Source organism: Equus quagga, chromosome 11, assembly GCF_021613505.1.
Source record: "Equus quagga isolate Etosha38 chromosome 11, UCLA_HA_Equagga_1.0, whole genome shotgun sequence".
NCBI classification, from domain to species: Eukaryota; Metazoa; Chordata; class Mammalia; order Perissodactyla; family Equidae; genus Equus; species Equus quagga.
The window spans coordinates 1022541-1034311 of NC_060277.1; the positions used below are offsets into that span (position 1 = coordinate 1022541).

Below are 11771 nucleotides of genomic sequence, written 5' to 3' on the forward strand. Positions count from 1 at the left end.
TCTCTTGTCTTGGCCCCTAGGTCAGGGCCACCCACAGCCTGCTGACCGCTCTTCGAGGCACCTGTTCACACAGCTGGACCTTTGCCTGATCTCAGGTTCTGAGCTCTCCTCTAAGCCCTCAGGATGCCCATTTTTCTGGCCCCTCCCCGACTCCCTGCCCTGCAAGACGGCCCTCATGTTAGACACACAGCACAGTGGTTACCAGGTAATTCAAGCGGAATTTGGAACTCTGCAAGACACAGAGGTCGTGCCCAGCAAGCGTTGGCGCTCCCTGCTGCGGCCTGCCCTCCGAGCCTCGCCCACCTGGGACGCTGCAGGTTCGCTTCTCCCGCCATTTGGGACATCCTCAAATTGTGACTCGGGCCGGCTCTGCTGTCACAGAGGCAGTCGTGTGTGAGGGGCTGAATCGGAGGTCGGTTGGGCCCTGACACAGCACCAGACTCGTTCTGAAGGCAGGTAGTCCCAGGCCAGGCCTCAGCCCCCACCCCCTCCCCAGCCGTGTGCAGCTGTAATTTGACAAGCATGACTTCCTGAATCTCAAGGGACGGTGACCAGGTCCTTGCCAGATGGCCAGGCAGCAGGCTGCTAGTTTTGTCTGAGGTCACTGCAGAGCCTGTAGCCATTAGAACTGCCACTTGCTCGGAGACGGGCTCAGCCTTTCTAACTCGGCAAATCCAGGCCACCTCCAGGCATTCATCCAGTCGATGAAGTTGGTTCTCTCCCACCGTGCAACGTTATTTTGAGTGTAAATTCATAGTTTAGTCTCTGCTGGCGGATTCCTGAGAATTGGGGAAAGGCACAGGAAATACCAGCAATAACCTCCAGCGTCAGATTACTTTTTGTGAACTAACACTTGTGGCCAGAAAATAGTTTGGAGAGGCTAACACTTAGCCCCCTTAGCTGCCTTGGCCCACATTTTTTTGCAATTTAAAACCACTGCTACAACTGGACTTTGATATTGTGCTCGTTAATCCCCTGCTTCCACCTCAAAGTTTCAGCTGTTCATTTCACCCGGGGTTTCCAGTCTGGGCAATTGAGAGTTGCCACACTGTGCATGAGACCCCGGATGTGGCCCCTGGTGGAAGGTCACACACTGCCCGGCAGCCTCGGCTGAGCCCCTCTCCACTGGACTACCCTTGGGTGTTTGTCTGCCATCTGCTAGGCGGTGTGTCCCATGAGGTCAGAGCCTGTAGCTGCCGTGTCCCCGACTCCATCCCCAGCACTGACTCAGGGTCTGGGACACAGACACTGCAGCATAAATATTTACTGAGTGGATGCCTCTCAACCACCACCAGCTGCGTAATGGCATCCTTTGTCCTTTTCTACAACAAATGATTCTCAAAGGTCAGGAACCAGGCAATGACAACAGCATGGAAGCAGATGAAACCGCGGCACAGCATCAGCACCCAGATCTTATCATCTGCTCGGATCTCAGGTCCTCTGCAGAGCATCTCTCTCTCTGCTCTAAAAAGAAGGCTAGAGAGCCCTGTGCAGTTACGAGACAGAGTGGAAAAAGAGCAGGGAGAGGGGAGTTCAGAAGAAAAAGTCCCAACATCCTCTTCCCTGTGGAAATAATGATAATAGTAAAAACAGCAAGACCACCTGGTACTGAGCTCTTCCCATGCGTCAGGCACCGTTCTTTACATTTATTGTTTGATTAATCTTCACAAGAAGCCTACAAGGCGGATATTATTATCTTCATGCCCCTTTGTAGAGGAAAAAACAGGAACCCAGAAGAATTTAAATAACTTGCTGAAGCTGGTAGGTGGAGAAGCTGGAACTCCACCCCAGGTCTGTGCAGAGTCCAGGGCTTAGTGACCAGCCAACCAGCTGCATAACTGTGGCCTTTGTCCTCTGCTGGTTTGAATATTTACAGGCAAAGTCCAAGTGCCATTCATCTTTGCGTAACTCACGGCACCTGGCCCAAGGGCATGCACGCCGCGTGAAGACAGTCAATATTTGTTGTTTCAAAAGTAGAGATAGTCAAAAGGCACTGGGAGAGGGTTATTTGACTGGAAAACAGAGTGCAAGAAAAGAAATCCCAGAGCCCATGGAGGGAAGGCAGGGTGGTACCAGCAGAAGACAGAGGTGTCATCAAAGATGTGTGGGATCCAGAGCATCAAGTTAAAGGAACATTTTCAAGTGGCTAAATTATAAGAAATAATAATGCCAGGAACAGCTGGAAGGTCCTGATTTTTGCATTCCTTCCACGAGTCTCACAAAGTACTTTTCACGTGGTAGGTTCCTCAGAAAGAGCAAATTAATTTTAAAAATATGAGCCATCACTTATTGTTTTTCCTAGGTCTTGAAATAATACTTAAATGGGATAAGCATCATGAATGTGCACAGTATCCATCAGCTAAGTTAAAAATCAGAGTCAAAATTACCTAAATATTGTCAACTCCTTCGCAAGGCAAGTCTTTTCATCTTCTTTATGTTTAGGTTCTAACACAACCCAGGCGCTTTTGTAGAGAATCAGGTACAAACATTTGCACTTAGGGCTGCCCCATTTACCAAGTCACCACATCCTCCTGCGGTTCCTTTACGAAGAGCTAAAACCCAAACAAGCACCGCCTCGAGCCCATCACCCAGAGCCCGCGGGCTGTGCTAACACTCAGGGAGTGCGTCACAGAAGCCCTTGTAATAGTATCTCATTGAATCCATATGAGGCCCCAGGAACCGGTAAATGATTACCCTCATATTACTGATGAGGAAACTGAGGCACAGAGCAGTGACCAGCTGAAGGTCCCACAGCTAGAAAGTTGCTGGTGGTGGAGGGAGGGGGATCCCCACCCAGGGGTCTGGCCTGAGTCTAGCTCTGAGCCACCAGGCAGTGTCCACAGACAGCGTGGACATGGCAAAGGCCGACCTGTCCGCCCTGTTTGCTTGTCACCTGCAGCATCTTCAGCTTGGGTTGTCATGTGACAAATGACCTACACTAAGCCCGGACATGTTGAAAAGAAAGTGTAGGAAGGCCCTCAATCCGTGGTCAAGGTCAGGGAGTGACAATTTCTTTACAGTCCCTTCCCAGCAGGAGGCAATGATTTCATCTATCATTGTTAATACCGGGGATACCTTGAAAATCAAATTAGGAGGGGTGACTTTCTCTTTTTTTGGCAGTTAGTTATAGTAGAAAGTTTTCCTCCGTCGTTTGAGGCAACAGCAAAGACTGCTGAGGGAGTGCCTGTAATTATGATCTTATTACTCTACCTAAATTCCAGAGCCTTTATGACACACGGAGTCTATGACCACAGCAAACAGTTGAATTGAAGTGTGGATAGCACTTCAATGGCTCTGGGGACGCAGACAGCCGGGCAGAACCACTGAAGCCCGAAGGTGGTAGTTCATCTTTGGATTATTCTGGTCCTCTGTCCCAATTCATGTAAGAATTCCACTCTTTTTTTTCCCTTATCTTCCCAAATCCTGACTCTGCCATTTTCTGAACCGATAAGACCTCTGAGAAGTCTCAGATCGTCTCTAATGCAGGCTCTTTCTTCTCCAAGAGATTATGGCTATGACTTGGCACTGAGCGAGTTGACACCAGAGGACTGGGCTGTGTGTGCCTTAAGATTTTGTCACTGGCGGCCGGCCCTGTGGCCAATCAAGTTCGTGTGCTCCGCTTCAGCAGCCCAGGGTTTCGCAGGTTCGGATCCTGGGTGTGGACATGGCACTGCTCATCAGGTTATGTTGAGGTGGTGTCCCACGTGCCACAACTAGAAGGACACACAACTAAAATATACAACTATGTACTGGGGGGATTTGGGGAGAAAAAGCAAAAAAAGAAGAAAAGAAAAAGATTTTGTCATTGTTCTTAGAGATGTTTTTCTCACTTCTACAGCCAGGAAGCACCAACTACTTTAAATGTCAGTGAATTAACCTAGGCAAGTTTGTACAGAAAAACTCACAGCCCTACTCCAAGTTTTTGCCAGCAGGAATTTCAGTTTTTAGTAAAGAGAGAGTGTTGCCCTTGAGTTGGTCTGTTGCCCAACGCTGGCATTGGTGTGGCAGTTTTCTGTGGGGTGCGCAGTTCTTAAGTGGCGTACGCTGTGTCGGTTGCACAGTGCCTTTCACTCCTGACATCCTTTCTGGCCTGCTCTCCACTCTTGCTCTTGCCACAAGTCCTGTCTTCCAGGAAGCCCCTCTGCTTCGATCACCCAGTTGCGCAACCAGGAACCCAGAATTATCCCCGTCTGAAGGCAATAAATAACCAGGCCCTGCAGAGCACTCCTTCAGAATAGATCTCAGCTCTAATCCCCTTTCTTTCATGGCTCTCCTCTGGTCCAAGCCTTCCTGATTTCTCTGTGTGAATGTCAGCCCGGGAGACAGACACCTGGTGGCACTACTTGGACCACTGCAGTGGCTTCCACTCCTGCCTGGCCATCCATCTTCATACCAAAGTCGAGAAGTGGCATACATCACTCATTGTCAAATCCTCCCAAGGATCCAGTTGACCTTGGAGTACAATAAACCCACGTGGATGCGGCTTTTCCCAGCCTCACTGAATCCTCTCACTGTGCCCCAGCCGCACCGAGCTTCCCGCTGGTAGCCCAGCAGGCCGGGTCCTTTTCCATTTCCCGGCCTTCTCCTCTACTCTCTACTCTGCCAAGAGACCCTCCCACCCACCCACCCACCACTGGGTTTTTTAAAATACATCCTTCAGGTCTTAGTTCAAATACTACTTCATCAAGAAGCTTTTCTAAACTGACATGCTGAATTCCATGCTAATGCTAGAAGGAAGCTACGCCCCTGTTCTCATGGAGCTCTTCCTCAGAGAATACCTCATGTTAGTGTGTTTATACTGAGCTCTTCCTCTCGCCGTGGGGTGTAACCTCCATGAGGTCAAGGATCGTACATTTTGGCCGATCACTTAGCATTGGGGTGAGTCCATGATGAGCCCTCAGTTATTCTTTGTCTAATAAGTAAATCAATGTAATCTGTAGCACAACCCCTTCTCATGACATATGAAATGGATGTCTCTTTGGAAAACAGAAGAAAACATCCACGGATTCTCAAAGATAAATGACATAATTCAGGGGCAAGTTCTTGGGGCTAACGCACACGTTAATACAGGATTGTGTCCGTGAAATGAATCAACAGAAGTGGAAATATTAGTATCCTTGAGGGGCCATGTGACAAAACTACTCTGGAAAGAAGATGTCGATGCAAATACCAGTGTCTGCCGTAAACAACGAATACAAGCCAGCACAAGTTTCTTGATGATCTGTTTCAGCAGCGTCACGTCTGCGCACCTAGCGGCGTACCAGCTTCTTCAAGGCCAAGGCCGCTAAGCTGGGCAGCAGCGGCTCTGAGACCTTCTGTCCAGAACCAGGAGGTGAGATTCTCTAGCCTGGGAAAACGGCCCACCCGTCAGGGCCTCACATGCGGTCCCCGTGGCCAGGATGCTGCTGGCCTCTCCCTGGGTGCAAGTGTCCAGAACAAGACGGTGAGGCGCTTTTCCAAAGTTAATGCTGGAGGTTAAGCTTGACTGTTCCTCCTCGTTCCCATATACACACGTTAGTGGTTAAAAAGCAGAATATTAAAATCCTTGACATCAAGTCACCCTTTACTCCAGCCCAGATCTCACCTTCCGTAGCCGTTGAACTCTCTCCTTTTGGTTCTTAGTTGTCTGTCTGTCTGTCTGCTCAATGCTATGAACATCTCCAGGACTCCACCTCCAGGTAGCCAGCTCTGGCGCACTTCCAGACACACCCTGACCTTTGAGGCACGTACCTTGTCCCTGCTTTACTGCGTGGAGTGGTAAATGAACCGTTCTTTCCAGCTCCAAATCAACCCATTTATAGCCTGTTTTGTGATTCTGGGTCACTGAAAACCCTGTTTTCCCTGTGTCATCTCCCTGTTGCGTTCTGCCCAAAGGGACCCCGAGGAGAGATGGGGAGATGGGAGGAGGAGGCGCACCAGGCCCTCACGTGGCTCCCCTGCCGGGCAGCGCCAGCAGCTCCTCAGCCAGGCAGCAGCTGCTCCTTCCGGCTCCCAGCTTCTTTCCGCTCCCCAAGCCAGCCTCACTGCACCCCTTGGGGGTCTGGCAGTGCCCCCATTCAAGGGTTTGAAATACCACTCTATAATTCTAGAAAGCTGTCTTACTCACTTGCAGATAGGGCCCTACTGCAGCAATTTTTCAATACATATCAAGTGCTAGAAACGGGAATGAAATGTTTTCCTCGTGTGTTGACTGCTAGGCGAATGAGCATGTGCAAAGATGGGATCTGCATTGCCCGTGGGCTGTAAGGTGACGACGGAACTGTCTGGACCCGAGCTTCAGGACCAGCCTGCATCTCCCACCATGAGCTGGAGTCCTTAAAATCTCCCAGCGCTTTTCTCCACTCTAACTGCTGGGAGATCTTGTCCACAGAGTACACATGTGCACATGAGGGCCTTGAAACAGCACGCAGTGCTCGGTTACCAGGTCCTTATCCAGAGGCTCCAAGGTGACCTGATGGTGACGTGGAGTTTAGGTGAAGACTTAGAAAAGAACTACGGGCTTCGGAGAGCATGGCCGTGGACCTCTAAGCATCTGTGAGTCCAACTCTACTTATTAAATGATGTGTGGCTCTCAGCACGTCCGCGCTGTTCCAAGCACTGTGCAACTCCCAGCTCCATTAACCCTCATGACAGCGACACGAGGTGGCTGCCACCAGTGTCCTCATTTTCAAACATGAGGAAACTGAGGCACAGTGAGGGTGAGTAACCTGTCCAAGGTCACACCACCACAAGGGGTGGAGCTGGAATTTAACCCCTGGACGTCTGGGCCCCGAGCCCACGCCTCTGACTGCCAGGCCGTGTGGAGAGTCATCCGTCATTTTGCTGAGATGATGACTGAAGCTCAGTTTGTGGCCCACCGTTGCGTCACTAACAGATGGCGGGAGCCACGTGGATTCCTTCCACGCGAGAGGGGAGGCAGCACGGAGTCCCATCATCTAGTTACACGCACCGAGGTCCCGCGGGCGCGGGGCTGGGCTCAGCACCTCCCAGACATCTTTTTACATAATTAAATTCCTTCTCTCATGATCTCACCCTGCACTACACAAGCACGTCCCAAATACCTCTGGGAACTTTCTCAAAGCACGCCTGGCACAACATGTTTCTCTACCTCTAATTAGTGCTCGCTTCATTTCACGAGGTTCTTCCTTTTGCAACATTCTTAGTCTGGGAGAGGTGCCCATAACAGAGGCCACCGGGTCACCTGTGCTCAGGCCACTGTCACACTATCCCTCTGCTCCATGAGCCCTGATTCCGCCTGGATTCATGGCTCAGCTTGCTCTGGTGGAGGCAGGAAAGCGGCAAATATCCCGTAATTTCTTCTTCTTCGTTGTGTCTCTTCTCCCTGATGTCTTGATGATTGGATGTGTTCTGATTTTCCTGAGTTTACATTCTCTAGCTCCACTACTCAGCTTGACACCCTTCCCTCCTCCAAACAATAAATTGACTTCTGAGCTGTGCTGTTCACTTCACATGCAGGATGAGACTTCGCATCTTCTGATTTGGGGGCCTTTCCACTACGTGATGTTGACTGTGGCGCTCTTTACAAAGGGCTGGAGTCTCGCTCCTCAAAAAGCGACCCATAGAACAGCAGCATCGGCACCCGTGGGAGTTTGATGGAAATGCAGAGTCTCAGGCCCCGTTCCTGCCTGAGTGAACCAGAATCGGCATTGCACGATTCCCACGCACCTTAAGAACTGAGAGACACCGAGGTAAGGAACATCAGATTGCCTTCGTGTCTACAATTCTTGTCCGCGCTGACCTGGCATATGCGTTTGTGATCAGCTAAATGAGCCTAATCATGCTTACCTGGTCGCTAACTGCTCTGGTGTCCTGTGACACAAGCGTTGACAGCAGACACAGTAGGAAAAGTCTGTTTGAAAGACTCTCTCTCACCTGAAAAATAACAAAGCTTGCGCTTCGTGATGCTGCATCGAGCTGTGGGTCCACATGAGAGAGAAATATTTGCCAAAAGACTTTCACGCTACATTTTGAGTTAAAGTAAAATTGTCGAAAGGCTGTCACCCAGCCTTCTCTGTGCTGACTTTACGATTCTCGTCCCCTCTCTGTATTCCTCCGTCCTTTCCCCGAGGCTTAGATTCTTGGGTTCATCATCGACTCTTCCTCTCCTCACTCCCCACATCCAATTTCATAGAAAATCCTCTTTGCCCCTGACGTCCGGTGGGTTCTGACTCCTAGCAGCCCTGTGCACAGCGGAGCGGAACCTGCCCTGTCTTTCTGCTCCATGCCCTCACCTTCCGGTTCTGCAGCCGGTATGTACATACGGCTCTGCCGCTGTTCCTAGGGTTTAGGAGGGTGGCCAGGTCCATCTTCTTAGTCCGTCTTGGTCTGGAAGCTCCGCTGAAACCTGTCCACTGTGGGTGACCCTGATGGGATTTGAAATCCCAGTGGCATCACTTTCGGTCACAGCAACATGCAGCTGCCACAGTGTGACAACCGACAGATGGATGGCGTGGTTCCCTGACTGGGACACGAACCTGGCTGTGGCGAGAGCAGTGGATCTAACCACTAGACCGCCAGGGCTGGCATCCTGTCGGCTCTACTTCAAACTAGATCCAGAATCTCACCCCCTCTCACCAGCTGTGCTGCTCCACTCCGCTGAGCCACCGTCACCTCTGCTTGGATCCCTGCGGTTTCCCCAACTGGCCTCCACCTCTGCCCTCTAACCTCTCAGAGCAGCAGCCAGACCGATCACGTTAGAGTGTAAATCCACCGCTCTCCCGTGCAAACCCTCCAGTGGAAACCGTTTCGGAGTGAAGCCGAAGGTCTCACAAGGACCACGGGGCCCGGAGCCACCTCCCGTTTTGCAGCCCACGGCTCTGCTCACCCCTCTCTGGCCGCCCTGGCCTCCCTGCTGTTCCTGGAGCTTATCGGAGAAGCTCACGCTGGGCTCTTGGCACGTGGGGCTCCCCATGCACCGCGTGATCTCCTCAACATACCTGTGTGTCCTGCTCCCTCAGCTCCTTCGAGTCTTTGCGCCAGCATTCGCCTTTCAACCAGACCCTCCCTGGCCACTCTGATTAAAATGCTCCCCATCAGAGGTACTGTGACAGGCAGTGATCAGTCTTTGGTGGTGAACATGATATAGTCCACATGGAAATCAAAATGTAATGATGCACACCTGAAATTCATATAAGGCGATAAAACAACATTACCTCAATAAAAAGTAAACGAAAACATTATCAAAGAAAAAAAAGAAAGTGAAATAAATAAAACCCTCCCCATCTCCCGTCTGTGCTCTATTTTTTATGCCGCCCTTTTCATCTTTGTCACACGGGAGATTATTTCATTGTTGTGACAGCCTCTATGTCCACAGCCAGGCAAGCTCTCCCACAAAGGCTCACAAATCAAATTACGATGATTGAATCACACGGCTTATTAACTCCACTAAAACTCACACTGGGAGAATAATGAGGTAAGTCAGCACACTTAACAAGGTGAGCAAATGGGTAGAAGACCCACAGGGCCGGGTCCACAGCCACAGCAACGTCCGGGGTCTGTTTCTTCCTCTCCACACCAGCCCTCCCCGAGAGTGGCCAGGACCACGTTGGACTTGATCTTGGGGTCTCAGCAGACGGGGAGGGTGTCTGGAACCAGCACATGCTGTGGGTGCTGGTGCCAACTAGCCTGCTGAGCAGCTAGGATTTTATTTGTGTTTTGGGCCATGGTTGCTCGGGGCCACAAGGAGTTTCCCAGATGGGTAAGAACTCACGAGTACTGAGTGTCTTGCATCTGTTTTAGTGTGGTGAATGCTGCGTGTCCTGGCCCTGCCATTTCTTCCTATCTTCACCCATGCACACAGGCCCTACTTCGTCTTTCTAACAGGTGGCTAATTCACTTACCTGTGCTTCCATGTGAGTGTCACCCATCCCAACTGTTTTCTTCTAGAGCAGAAATGAGTCTCAAGAAACCGTGCAGATCACGTTGCAGCCTTCTAGCACGTCACCCGTTCTTGACTTTGTCCATTGTCTGTACCGCCCACGTAGAACAGAAGTGCCGCGAACGCATGAATTTTCTTCACTGATGCATCTCAGCATCTAGACGTGTGTTTGGCACAAAGCAAATGCTGAAAAAATAATTATTGACAAATGAATGAAATTCTGAACCATGCAGATTAAATTAAACAATGTTGGAACTGCACCAGGAGGACAATGACCTGGAACAGGAAAGGAAGAAGAAAGTAAAAGCTAAGTGTCCTGCAGCCTGTGTCTTGCGGGGGCCAACCCGTCCAGGCCCGAGGGGCTGCGAGTGACCAGGAGGCTCGTTCCGAGGCCAGGGCGGCCGCCTCTTCAGGACGTGGTCACCTTTTCTTTCTGTGATCTCAAGATGCTTTCCTTCTCCTGCTTTACGCACTGGTTTTAATCATGTTCAGTGAGTAAATATCCTGTTGCCGTTGTGCTGTGACTTCAAAGCCATGTGAGGCTGATGCTTGAACCGACTGGGGCCCTCACCCCTGAGCAGGTCACGCTTCATTCAGCCCAGAGCGTAACTGGGGTGGAGCTTGTGTCCGTGGGGAGCATGGGCACGTGCAGGCCTTGGGCCTCATATCAGAACGCTCTGGCCACTGTACCCAAACTCCCCAGACTGGGCAGCTTAAACAACAGAAGTTCATGTCACAGTCCTGCAGGCTGCACGTCCACGGTCAGGGAGCCAGCCGGCACGGTTCCTGGTGAGGGCTCCCTCCCGGCTCGCACACGGCCGCCTTCTCCTCTTCTCTCGGTGCCTCACACGGCCTCTCCTCAGAGATGCAGGGAAATCTCTGTTCCTCCGCTTATCAGGCCGCCAGTCCTGTTAGATCAGGGCGCCCTTGTGACCTCATCTAACCTTAGTTCCGTCTAAAGTGGCCATCTCCAATTACAGTCATGTTAGGAGCTGGGGCTTCAATGCACGAATTTGGGGGCAGGGGGGGCACCATTCAGTCCATGACAGGCATGGTTTCTGCCCAGCACAATATTTTTTGTCATTTTCCCTTTTTTAATATTAGTTTTCAACGTAAGAAATTATCTATTTCCTATGAAATCCACATTCATCCCTTCGCTGCTCCTGGCCCTCTTCACTCCTTTATTCACCTGCCCGGCTCCTTCAGACGCCTCAGTTCTGATGCCTGGCCTCTCCGCTGAATCAGTGGCTAGATTTTTCCAAACTGCAATTTAGGACATAGACCACCATGAGCGTGAATGTGTTTGTGGAAGAACAGGACAAGATGCCCGAAATTAGGACTGTTTTGGAAGATCACAGCTACACGGATGATGGTGACGACGGATGACCTGATTCTCCATGTGCGTGGACACAGTCGGGAGCCCCTGAATTCAGCCTGCTGTCTGATGGCATCCCCCCACCCAGGACTTACTACGTCAGACTTCTGGATAGTGAGGCACTTATTGGTGTTGGACGATAGAAAGCACACAGGTTGAGAGCAGACGCAGCCTCCACAGAGAGCTTTGCAGGTTTCTTTGGCCACAACCCAGAGCGAGAGATTTTACCTCAGACCCCTGTACACAGGGAGGCGCTCTGACGGACAGTATTGTGTCCTGCCTGTCCCGTCTCATTCTGCCCTGTCCTGTGCTGTCCCGTTCTGTCCTGTCCCATTCTGTCCTGTCCTGTCCTGTTCTGCAATGCTTGCTATGACCTACATAGCTGATTTCCAAAACACGACTCAATTGTGACCTGTGGTTTGAAAACACTGTTCTAGTGGGCTGGACTTTGGTTTCCTTTCTATTAAGAAACACTTTGGTTAACCTGAAGGGTTTTTG

At 50.8% G+C, this 11771-nt stretch overlaps 1 long non-coding RNA gene across 8 annotated transcripts in view; it reads right to left on the reverse strand.

The window, feature by feature from the left end:
- LOC124247374 (uncharacterized) overlaps window positions 1–11313 on the reverse strand; it is a 26969-nt gene extending 15656 nt beyond the window's left edge. For 2 of the 8 annotated variants that reach the window (XR_006890707.1, XR_006890706.1), the window contains exons 1-2: window positions 9861–11304; window positions 7807–9139 (exon numbers count right to left, since the gene is read on the reverse strand). This is a non-coding gene — a long non-coding RNA (uncharacterized LOC124247374). Of the gene's footprint in view, window positions 1–1609; window positions 9140–9860 lie in introns of those variants that run through there. The other 6 variants (XR_006890708.1, XR_006890705.1, XR_006890703.1 and 3 more) reach the window with 6 other exon arrangements.
- Window positions 11314–11771: the final 458 nt, after the last annotated feature.